Source organism: Dermochelys coriacea, chromosome 1 (assembly GCF_009764565.3).
Source record: "Dermochelys coriacea isolate rDerCor1 chromosome 1, rDerCor1.pri.v4, whole genome shotgun sequence".
NCBI classification, from domain to species: Eukaryota; Metazoa; Chordata; order Testudines; family Dermochelyidae; genus Dermochelys; species Dermochelys coriacea.
In genome coordinates, this window is record NC_050068.2 from 189,072,142 (window position 1) to 189,084,247 (window position 12,106).

The window sequence follows — 12,106 nt, forward strand, 5'->3', positions numbered from 1 at the left end:
TAAATCAGGAATAACTCCACTGAAGTCAAAGGTGTTACTCTATTGTCAATAAGAGTAGCATCAGACTCCCAGTAAAATTCTCATTTTGGAAGTTAAAGGCTGAGTGCTCTTTTAAGTAATGGTGCTAGCTGAGTCATCAGCAAACCAGCAGCTTGCTTGTTCTCACTAACATGTAGGGGAAGTTGCAGGGATAATTGTGTATTGACACATACTGTGATACAGAAACTAGAGGTTTTTGCAGCAGGTTGAACTATTATGAAGGTAAGAATGCTGGAAGCCAATTAAGTCTTGTCTTAAGGCTCACACTGGTGTCCACCCTGATTTATGTAGACCCATGGTTGTACTAGCAGGATTTTTGCATTTTTATTTTTTTCTGTTCAATTCCCTAGTTGTGGTCTGTAGGAACCCTGCAACTAGAAGCCCTTTCATGGACCAGGACACCACTGTGCTAAGTGCCTGAACTAAAAGATGGTCCTTACCCAAGAAGCTTACAACCTAGTGTAGGCATGTCTGCAGCAGCAGAAAAAATGGTGCTAATCATTTTTGGATTTTCTGAATTCTCATCCAAAATATATTTTTCTTTATATCAGGTTATCAAAATGTTAAGGTATAGAATCTCATGACCACCTGATAGAGATGAATGCTGCTTGCTTCACAGGAAAGCCTGGAATGTCACCTTGCCTACAAAGCGTGTTTCTAGTCACATAAGCCCCTTAAACTATCAGTCATAAAGGCCTATATTCAACAAGATAGTTAAGCAATTGACTAAATTAAAATACATGGGCAGTTTTTCCTCCTTTAGCTTTTGGCCAGGAGCTTTCCCCAAAGATCTGAAAGACTGTGCACAGGGTTCCCTTTGTTAGCAGAAGAGATTGGAACTCATGGAAGATAAGCTTCATGTTCTGGCTGAGCTTTTGGCACTCCCCTCTGTCTCTCAAAAAATTCAGTGTTGCTTTTTCTAAGCCTTTTACATGCCATCTCTTTGGAGACAAGTCTCTAGCTCCAGTGGTTACAAAATGCTGGTGATCTCTCCCAGCTTCCACTGGCTACTTTCTGAAGAGGTGGGCTCTTGTGGCAATTAAAACCAATACTCCAGTCAGGAGACTTTGGGGGCTGCTTTTGTTCCCCTACCTCTCTCTCTCCCCGTTTGGTGGAAAAACTAGTAAAACTCTCAAACAAATGGTAAAACCTATGGGCTTTACATATGTATTATGAATTAGAGCCAAAAAGATTGTGTAAGCAAAATATAGTTTTAGTACACTCCCCCCATTCCTTGAATATTCCGTACATTATCCAACAGCTACATATTTTCTAGCTCTTTTTGATTAAATTTGCCAAAACCAATAAATATTAAAAAAAATCCTCTGAACTCAAAAGGATCTGACAGAGGTTTAGTCTCTAATGTTGAATTTTTAATCTACCAATGCTAATACAAAAAGGAATCAATAAAGGCCTTTGCTTTAAACCCCAAAGTTTGTTTTGGTCCTTCTTTCCTTTCTGCAATTATACCAGCAAAGATTTTTTTGGACAAATGTTTTCTAAGATAATATGACTTGCAATGGCTGGCTGCCAGTTCTGATCCTTGTATTTTTGTAGGAGAAAAAGCAAACAAATTTAGCCTTAGCAATGAATTCATATGCAGAATCTGCTGAGTGTTTATAAAGCAGTCTGGGTGTACTTCTTTGTGTGAAAAGATGAGATAATATAATGAAATTATTCTTGAAATTAATGATAATTTGGATGTTGTAACAGTACTAATTTGGAAGTTGAACTACACAAGTGTGTGAAATGTTGTTTTTCAATGCTGTAGTTACAGATGCAGAGCAACTTGGAAAAGAGGTTACTTTTAGTTAGAAGCCTAAATATGGATTTATGAGCTGAACTAAAGTCACCCAAGTTTGAAAACTTTGGTTTTATTTTATGTGGAGAGATTATGACTCACTTGGGCCATGATTGAGCCCGAGATAAGGAAATATCATAAAAGTTTCAGTGATTAGATATCTTAAACATTTTAAAAATTGCCCCAAACACAATCCCCAAGTCCATCATTTAGTTGCTGGAACTTGAAAGCAGAACTTGTTAGCTGTCCATCCATGTGTGTGTGGAGGGGGAGAGGTGGTGGTGGGGTCATAGAGAGGGAAATCTGATCCATTCAAGACATTCAGCAGATACTGTAATTTAGCCCTCGGATTACTGAGTTATAGAAAATGCAAAGAAAGTACTGGGTGGTTTCTGGACATAGCTGAGGCAGTTACTCCTCAGTGGGGCACAGGTTGGTCTGCTGGCATGATCCATTCAATGGATGAAACAGCTCATGAAGATAGAAGTGGAGTACAAACTCATCTATGTGCATCCCATCAGGTTCCTGTGAATTGCAGTTCCTTGTATCAGAGAAAAATATCTTCCTTGATGGGAAAGCCAGGCATGACAGCCCATGAATGTGAATCTATTCCTTTCTGGTATTAGTGTCTTGTCATTTTCTATAGTGGGGAATCAGGGCTATAGAGCGAGGCAGGCAGGCAGGTAGCAGCCAGTTGAGACAGTCTCCTTTTAGCTATTGATAAGCCAGCAGCAGAAGATCTAATCAGAATCAAAAGAAAAATTTGGCAATGGCAGGTTCCTGCTCCATTGCCTTTAGGAAGTCAAGAGGCAGTCATAGTTGGTGGAGCAGCACGACTGCTAACAAGAGATAGGAGGCCACATCTGAAAGAAGTACCTCCTTCGTGTCACAGGCGTTACTGGGAACTGAAAAAAAAATCACTAAGGTGAGTCTAATTTGTAATGGTAGCTGTCTCCAAACACTTAGATGTGAATGCCCTAGAACCTTTACCTAATATTATTTTATGAGCTAGGTGAACACCCCCTTGTGAAAAACAATGTGGCACTTTTCTCCTGAGTATGAAGCTCTATTTTCTATATGTGTAAATGGCTACTTCTGACTTACACATTACTGGATGACTAGCTCCAAAAAGGAGTGGATGCAGGAATGACAAAGAGGCAGTCACATGGATTTATGTGTTGGAGTTGTGCATTATTCATACAAGGAAAAGGTTTGAAAAAGGAACATGTATGATTAACTGCAACGAGAACAGCAGCAACTTGCAAGATGACAATTTATATCAGTTTTATGCAGTTATTTACTATTGTGACAGGGTCAGGCCAGATGGCTATAGGAGAGTAATAGAAGGAAGACATATTAGCCCAAGCTAAGTAGGTCCCGTTTCCCTGGGTAAGGTAACAGGGAAGGTTCCAGAACAATCAGGAACCTTCTGGAGACAATTAAGACAGGCTGATTAGAACACCTGCAGCCAATCAAGAAGCTTCTAGAATCAATTAAGGCAGGCTAATCAGGGCACCTGGGGTTTAAAAAGGAGCTCATTTCAGTTTGTGTTGTGCGTGTGAGGAGCTGGAAGCAGGAGATGCTAGGAGCTGAGAGTGAGAAAGCAGACTGTTGAAGGACTGAGGTGTACAAGTATTATCCGACACTAGGAGGAAGGTCCTATGGTGAGGATAAAGAAGATGTTGGGAGAAGGCCATGGGGAAGTAGCCCAGGGAGTTGTAGCTGTAGCACAGCTGTTCGAGGAGACACTTTAAACAGCTGCATTCCACAATGCCCTGGGCTGGAACCTAGAATAGAGGGCGGGTCCAGGTTCCCCCCAAATCCTCCCAACTCTTGGTCAGACACAGGACGAGTCGACCTGGACTGTGGGTTCAGTAAAACGGCCAAGCTGAGGGCTGCCGTGAAGCTCCATGGCGAGCAAATCCGCCAATAAGCGCAAGACCCACCAAGGTACAGCAGGAACATTGTCACACTATGTAGTTAGTACTGTTATTGACACAATAAGGGTTTTACTCTGTACATAGCAACTGTCACATTGCATGGCATTTGTAATATCTTTAGCTATGTCTGTGATATGATTATGAGACATAAAAACTGAACCAATTTTTTTGCCCAAATGGAAGAGTCAGATAGTGCTAATCCTCTTGGCAAGTGACTAAACGTATGTAAACACGTTGTTTTACAGAGTAGTTCATGTCTCACAGGCAACTTGATCCCTGTGCACATACAATTATTATTTACAGACATAACCAGCTGGACTATTGTAGTTGAATTATTAAATCAACATGTGTTTGTTACAATTGAAATTTACCCCCTATGCAAAGGGTCAGCACAAGTTCTGTATACCACTAAACTATTTTGTGGGACTTAAGCAGTATATAGGCATTGTCTTCAGTGGGACTTAAGCATATGCTGAAATGCTTTGCTGAATCAAGGCCTAAAGGAGAACAATTTTCTATGTGAAATAAACTTCTCAAAGTTAGTAAATAATCATCTGAGGTTCTTTAATGTATTTAGGCAACTGGAAGATTATCAGTTTGTTAGATTTAATTAAATTTTCATTTTTTGTCTTTGTTGGATAAATCTTCAGCTTTCATTGCAGCCTGTTTTACAGAAGACACCTTATTTTCAGTAAGGTTTTCTATCAGAAGGTAAGTCCTGAATAATTAGAAGAGATCATCTCCATATGTATGTCTTTATTCTGTCAAGAAACAGTTTAAAAATACTTTTGATTTTCTTCTGAGACTCCAGAAAAGTTATCTTGGGCAGGAAATTTTCCTTTTTGCCAAGGTTTTTATGGAAAAATAAATTCAGGGAGAGGCAAGCAGTTCCATAAATATGTCTACAAAGTAAACAGGCCCTGGGCTATTTCCTATCTTTGTCTTCAAGAGTCTTTAGCCTTGTGTTACCATGTGAAGCCAACCTCCGTTAAGTTATTAGCTTTACGGTGAACTGAAAAGCTAAGAGGAAAATTCAGGGAAGCTTGGATTGATATACTGAATGACCCCACTAACCAGGTTTATAGTGTAAGATGAAAAGAATTTGGCACACACATCCTTTTCTTTTTAAAATGACCTTTATAAAAGTGATTTGTTTTCTGTTCTGAGAAATTCACTGGCACTTCCTGGTTCACTTACTATATCCCAAAATGTAGCATGCTGGGACAGGATAGATATTAAATATCTCATAGGTGACTTTTCTGTAGTCACGTACTTTCTCAAGATGCCCATGAATTCCACAGAGGAAGGAAAATATTTTTAAGAAGGTCAGTTTAAATATAATTCTATGTTGAATACTCCACCTCCTCCCCCTGTGGAAATGCTAGTTGAACATTTTCAACTGGATCACCTTCAACTAATTTTGGAAATGGTCTAATAGGCCTATTGGACTATTAGCTACTGGTCCTTCAATTGACCAATAGAAGTCAGTAAAAGGCATAGGAAATTATAATACAGGAGTTTTCAACTATTGTCACTCCCTCAGTCCAGTTAATAAGGATACTCATGACATTAAGTTGTGTTCAACTTAACTTTAATTTTAACTTGGCAGTTTGTTCTTTTAACTACATTTACTTTCAATCCCCTAATTTTCCAGTACTTTGCATCTTATCTTTGCTTCTAATTATTTTGTTATAATGTCATTTTTCTTGAAATTTCAAAGTGTTTCATAAAAAGGAAGACCATTCTGAGAATAGGGTTCCCCCCACCCAAGGCCATATTAATATTGAATACACGGTGTGAGCAGTATTATAACTCTCTTAGCTAGCCTAGGAATTTTCAAAATTGTAAACTGTACTTTGGGCTTGATTCAACTAATACCTGGTGATTAATCTTCATGTTAACATAGCTATCCTAAATAGAGTAAGATGTCCAGTTTAGCCTCACAAATTTATCACCTACATTTGGTTAATGGGTAAAGGGTTTCAGTCAGTACCAGCTACATCTACTTGTGGTCTAATGACCTAGAATCAAGATGCTCCAAATCACATTACCAGCCTCCCTGATCTGTCTCTGTCCTTTCTGCAATGTGCTTTTGAACTAGAAGAAGATAAACCTAACAAAATTGCCTTATCACCACTAAGCAACCAGCAAGAAGTTTTCATGTAGTTACAAGGTAATAATTAAAACTTTTTTATGAGAAATTAACTGTCACATTCTCTGTGCTGTTTATTATTTTAGGCAATTTTGCACAGTTAGTGTTTTGTAAACATAAGTGTTACTATATTTATGAGAAAACTATGTTTGTAATATTTGGAAGCTCCAGATAATTTAATAATAATTTCATGCAAGCAATGGAGCAAAATACCAGCAATTTACATGCACAGCTTTGTATGCTTGTTTCTCAGACTTGGAGTCAAAACTCAATGCATGAAAATTCAGCTATGCACAATGATAAATGATTTCTGCTGCAAGTCCTTACTCTGTCGTTAAAGTCTTAAAGTCCAGTACTAAATGTGAACTCCTTATCCATTTAGTGCTACAGGTTTTAAATCACTTCAACATGTCAAGAATGCCACAGAAAGATTAATTAATAGTACAAAAATCAGAATTGTGTACCTTTTCCCTCAGTAAACACATTGGCTTCCCTTGAAGTTTCAAGTTGATTTTAGAATTTTACTTTTAATCTTCAAGATTTTACATGGCCTCAGCCCTGCTTATTTGAGCTTTCAGCTGCTCCACATTTCATTGTGTTTAATTGGTTTTGATTTATTAATAATTTCCAAATGCAAATTGGAGATGTCAGGTTCTGGAGCCCTTGTCTATTGTGCCCTAAGGCATGGAATTCTCTGTCCAATGATACTAGATCATAGTCACAGAAGTGGTTGTTTAAAAGCTTAGCCAAGTACGCATCTGATACCTCCAGCCTTTCAGGCAGCTGAGCTTTGAAGTATCTTTGGACAATACCTTGAGACAATCATCATGAAAGATGCTTTATAGCTGTATGTTGAATTGTAAAATACTGAACCAATTTGTAAAACATCTTGATCATATTGTAAACCAGAATTAGCTTGATTACCTTAGGAACCTGGTGTACTTAAAGTAAGCACATCATGGTAAAGAATGATTTTTTAACTTACGTTTTATTAGAAGGAATCAGTTTGCCTGCAGGTTGGAAAAAAATAATTAAAACTCAATTGAGGCAAAGTTATTCTAAAGCTGTTCTCTCTTCCACTGCTGAATTGCTGAAGTTAATACTTGATGACAGATTTTTGAAAACTATTTTAAATGACACATCGGTATATACCTCCATCCCCCTCACATTCCCTCTCCTCCCCCAAAGGAAATAAAATATGCTTTTTACTGGTAGAACTAATATCCCAAGTTAACATGAGTTTATTGATATTAAATGTCAATCTACACTAGGAACCTGTAGATGTAGAGTTTAAAGAATAATGGGGATGTGTGATCTCTCTGGGGAATTACAGCAAAGGCCCTTTTTGAAATGGTGAAATAAAAAGATCTTCTGGTAAATTTTTCTTTAAACTTTTCTGAAGGTAAGTCTTTTCCTGAAAATCTTCCCATGAGGGCCAGGAGAGATGCAAGCATAAAAGACTGATCAGTTCCTAAATATGCTATTTTTGTTTATATTATTCACCCCCTTTAGCATTCTAGGTAACACAGGTGTCATGAGAAATACATTATATTGGACTAGATTGTGACCTTTGTTTAACATGGGAAAGTAGGGGGAATAATGGCCCTTCAACTCACATGCAGCTGAATTGTTATATCTCAACCCTATGTGGGGGAGAGTAGAGGGCTGCACCCTAGATGCACATAAGTAACTGGTGAGGGGCAGCGTCATGACTCCTCTTCCTACTGTTACCTGTTCTTGGAACCAGCCAAGAAATAACCACAAACAAAGGGTGAACTAGAGTAGCACTGAGGGTTGATTTATTGCTTCCCTTATTTGCACAATTATATAACACTCACACCACATTCATGCTAGCAGGCTGCAGGCATGGATGTTGGTTTTGATTTTGCAGGTGGCTGAGGCTGGCCAGGCAACAGCTGCCCAGAGATCAGCCACAAGGCGACGAGAGTCCCCGAAGTCCCTTCGGACCCTTCCATGTGAGGGCTCTACTGCTTCCGGTCCGGTCCCAAGTTTAGTGTGCTGTTACATCTCCTTGTTCGTATCCCTGTCCTGGCCACCCATCTCGAGATTTATACCTTCACCAGGATAATACCATGGTTCCATAAAAGGCGATATTTGTTTCTTTGTTTTGCCATTGGCTGTCACTCACACTATCTTACTCATTCCTTACATCAATTGTATGAAGAAAAGGAGTACAAATTTATTACTCTCTAAGGTGCCACAAGTACTCCTTTTCTTTTTGCGAATACAGACTAACACGGCTGCTACTCTGAAACCTATCAATTGTATGGATACAATTGGTAATATAGATCAATTCAGCTTTAAGCAAGCACCTAACATCATTTGGGATCTTCCACTGCTTTTGGCTTTGTAACAGCATAACAGGAAACTGTGCAGGCTGCACTTGAAAGAGCAAATGGGGTGCGGGGCTGGGGGAGGGTGTGTCTGGCTACACCTACATGCTAGAAAGAGGAGGTGGATAAGTATGTACAGGAGTACAGGGGAGTATGCTTCATCCTTTTAAGGTCGGTAGCAACTTGCACCTAAATAGTGCAACAGAAAAACACAGGAAGAATCATGCCTGATGCAGATATAAGAAATAATGTCTCCTGGTGCTGTCTTGGGGATGTGCATGTACTCACTACCCCTTACTAGCCCTATTAACATTACTGCTAGGTCATGTAAAATGTCTAGGAAGGCACAATCCTTGACCTAGAGAGCTTACAACCTATCATCTCTATGTGGCATTATGGTAAATGTACAGGGAAAAAACACTATTTTCATACAGAAGAAATGTATTAAAATGTATTTTGCAACCATCCTTGATAATATATCCTAAAAGGTTTTTAGTATAATTAAAAAGGAATCCTTAATCTAGGATGAAAATATAATTTTATTTTCAAATAGATCTATGAATTTTTAGTAAGTTTTGGGAATATGAAAGATATCGGTGCCTGTTTTCAGTTGTAAATCCAGAGTAAGTCCACTGAGTTCTGGAGTTACTTATGTTGCTGTAATTGAGATCAGAATCTGGACCAAGTGACTATATCATCATTTTAGAATCAGATCCTCAGCTCATGTAAATTGACACTGCTCCATTAACTTCAGATACCAACTGGCCCAAATTCACAGGTGCATAACAAAAATGTAAATCGCAGCTAAATTTGTTCTTAGAGGATGATATTAACTATATAACCTAATGAGTTTAATCCCGTAATGCTGGTATTTAATCATGTCATTTTCTGCTGTTCATTATATCCTATTGCTGGTTAATTTATGTCATGGAGTAATGAAAGTGTCAAGGTTAAAAATATATCAGTGGCACATTCTAATGACTAACTTATGGTCTTGGACTGAGTTTGTTTCCTCTGCAAAAAGGCAGAACATTCTTTCTCCTCTATATTCAAAGCTTTTATAATTTGGTAACCCTCAAACGTAATGTTGTGTGCTCTTCTGATCCTGTTGCTGGAAATTCATCCTGGTGCAGACAATCAATGTGAGGTTCTCTATACTACTCAGTCCACAAGTGGAACAATAATTTGCAAGGTGAATGGAATGTCTGAAGCAGAGTTGCACAGTGCATCTGCTTGCATATGAGAGGGAATGCTCTGCAAGCAACTCCATGACTTGTTCGCCTGGCAAGTATGGAGGGCAGGTCAAGGGAGAGTCCAAAAGATCTACAAAGATTCAGTTTCCTAACACCTACTGAAAGTAGCTTGTGATTATAGGTTACTAAGCTATGATTATTTGATAGTTATTTTAGGGCCCCACTAGTATTTGCCTGCAATGAGGTTAAAATTGTATCTTTTGCTTGCGCGCACACACACACACACACATACAATATTGGGTGCTAGGGCTTGTGGCTATCTATTGGTCTTAGTGAAGTCAGTTGAGTTACAGCATGTATGACTCCGCCCCATTGTGTGGTGACGTATCTCAATGAGTGGTAAATTCTTCTGTCCTTTAAAGGTGGCTATAGGAGTGTGGAAGCTATCACTTGGTGTGCATTAACCATGCAGAGCTACACATTTTAATTGAAACGGACACCTCAATTACTGTTCTTGTTTACAAACATTTTAGTAATTACACAACTAAGTAAGTAAACTAACTTGCTCTTTTGAGGAACATCACTAGACAAATTGATTGAAAGAGAGAGGCTGCTTTCATTTTCCCAATGGAGCTCAAACATCATTGAATAATGGTCCAATCCTGTTCAGAGTCCTCAATTGCCATTGCCTTCAAACAGAGTTGACAGTTCTCGGTACCTCCTATAAGACCTTGCAATGTTGGGCACTAAATGTCTGTTTATTGTAAGACATGTGAGGGTTAATAGTCTATTAATCTTACTTGCTGTCTGATGTAAAAAAAAATCATGAAAGATCATTTCTGTTCTTGTCCTGTTCTGTAGGTTTTGACTCCCCTTTTTTACAAACAGCTACCCTTTCTAACATTTTAGTCAACAACATTTTTGGCACAATTGAGGAAATAATCACTTAACCAACTTGTTGCTTTTGCTCTTGTATGAACATAATATTGCCATGTTTATGCTATGCATTACGTTGGTGGAAGGTCTCTGTAAATGGGAGTGTTAATGGGGTGGAGGTGCTCTGCAAGGGGAGTGGGGGAAGTCGGGGGGCTGCAGGGGCAGAGACGGAAATTGTGGTATCAGGGATAGGAGGGGGAGCAGGGCGGATGTTCTGCATGGGGAGCACGTGGAGATACTGAGATTCTGCAAGGGGGAGAGGTTCCTACCTGCTCCACGGCCGTATCCCAGGTGCTGTGATGGTCACTTTTTCCTCCATGTATGTGCTCACTTTACAGGGAATGTGCTGGTGGAAACAGGTCATCCACACAATATTTCCACTAGAGAGGTGCTAGCTTCCCTGCCACCTCTCGTCATGGTTCTGCCACCCTGGGCCAGTTTATACAAGTGTAACAGCAAGGATATTATGAAATATAAAATGCCTTAGAGTTGCCAATACCCTTATCAGGTGTATACATTACCTGATCTGCTACTGGACCTTTCCTGGCTTCAAATTCTTCACTTTTGCATTAAAGGAGGAAAAACAATTACTGTCAGGGAACAAGGACTCCCTATCCTCTGTCACATCAAAGAGTTGCTCATGATTAAATAAAATGATCTCCTTACATTTTTGTAGTTCCAGTACCATAATTTCTGCCTGGCAGTGCTACCTGTTCATTAGTTATTTTCTTTCTTTCCCGTTCTTGCAGATGACTTACATATATGCTAGAGCTGCACATTGCTCAGCTAGGAAAAAAATATGCAGTAGAGCGTGGGATATACTGTCAAGCTGCTGTAGTTACCTCAGCATACAGCTTCACTGTCTGAAAGAGATGAAACACTTCCTAGGAATACTGCAAATTTATTTTCTGAGAATAAACTATGTTAATCACTTGGTTTCACTGCAGGAACATCAAACGTAGCATAATCTGCAGCACTGTCTGAGCAGATCAGGTACATCCAAAAGAGCATTGCAATTTCTATTTCTGTGGAGCAGTTTTTAGCAGTTGAACCAGCTGGAATGCTGGGGATGGAATCTCTCATTTGTGGTACAAGCACTTATGAAAGCTGGGAAACTGCCATTGGCAATCTGAAGGATCTCCCTTCCCCGTCCTCCAACCCACCTCCTGTCCTGGATTGCAAATGTAGCCTCCATTTTTCAGCAAGCTTCTATCTTACTTCTGTGATCTGGGCCCTGGAGGAAGAGTAACTAAGATTCTTCCATCTTATTTCTATGAACCAGATTTTCCCATTAAAGGCCTATTCCACATCAGATAGGAATGCACCCACCGTGCAACCCCTTACGTGCATGTGTTCCCATCTGTAGCCCCATGAGCATGCAGAATGCAAATGTAACTGTCCTTTGTGGATGGGACACAATAGGAAAAGGGATGTATGAGAAAACTGAGATTTTTTTTTATCTCAACAAAGAAACAGGAATTTGTGGGGAAAATGTTTTTTTTTGAAATTGGCAAGAAGAAAAATTTCACTAGATTTGCATCCTGTACACAGTAACTGTACTCTCTCTACCAGCAGTCCAGAACAGCTTTCATATTCCACTCTGCCTTGAAAGATCCCTACTTTCCCTGTGCTCTGTTGTCACAATCAAAATCAAATGGCTGCATTTGTTTGTATTCCCTAGATTTGAAACT

The 12,106-nt window shown here is 39.2% G+C and overlaps 1 long non-coding RNA gene across 1 annotated transcript; it reads left to right on the forward strand.

Annotated features, from left to right (window-relative positions):
* Positions 1-1,848: 1,848 nt before the first annotated feature.
* LOC122459209 lies at positions 1,849-8,110 on the forward strand. Its single transcript, XR_006279729.1, has 3 exons — positions 1,849-1,896; positions 2,639-2,765; positions 7,824-8,110. It is a non-coding gene; the product is annotated as an uncharacterized LOC122459209 (long non-coding RNA).
* Positions 8,111-12,106: the final 3,996 nt, after the last annotated feature.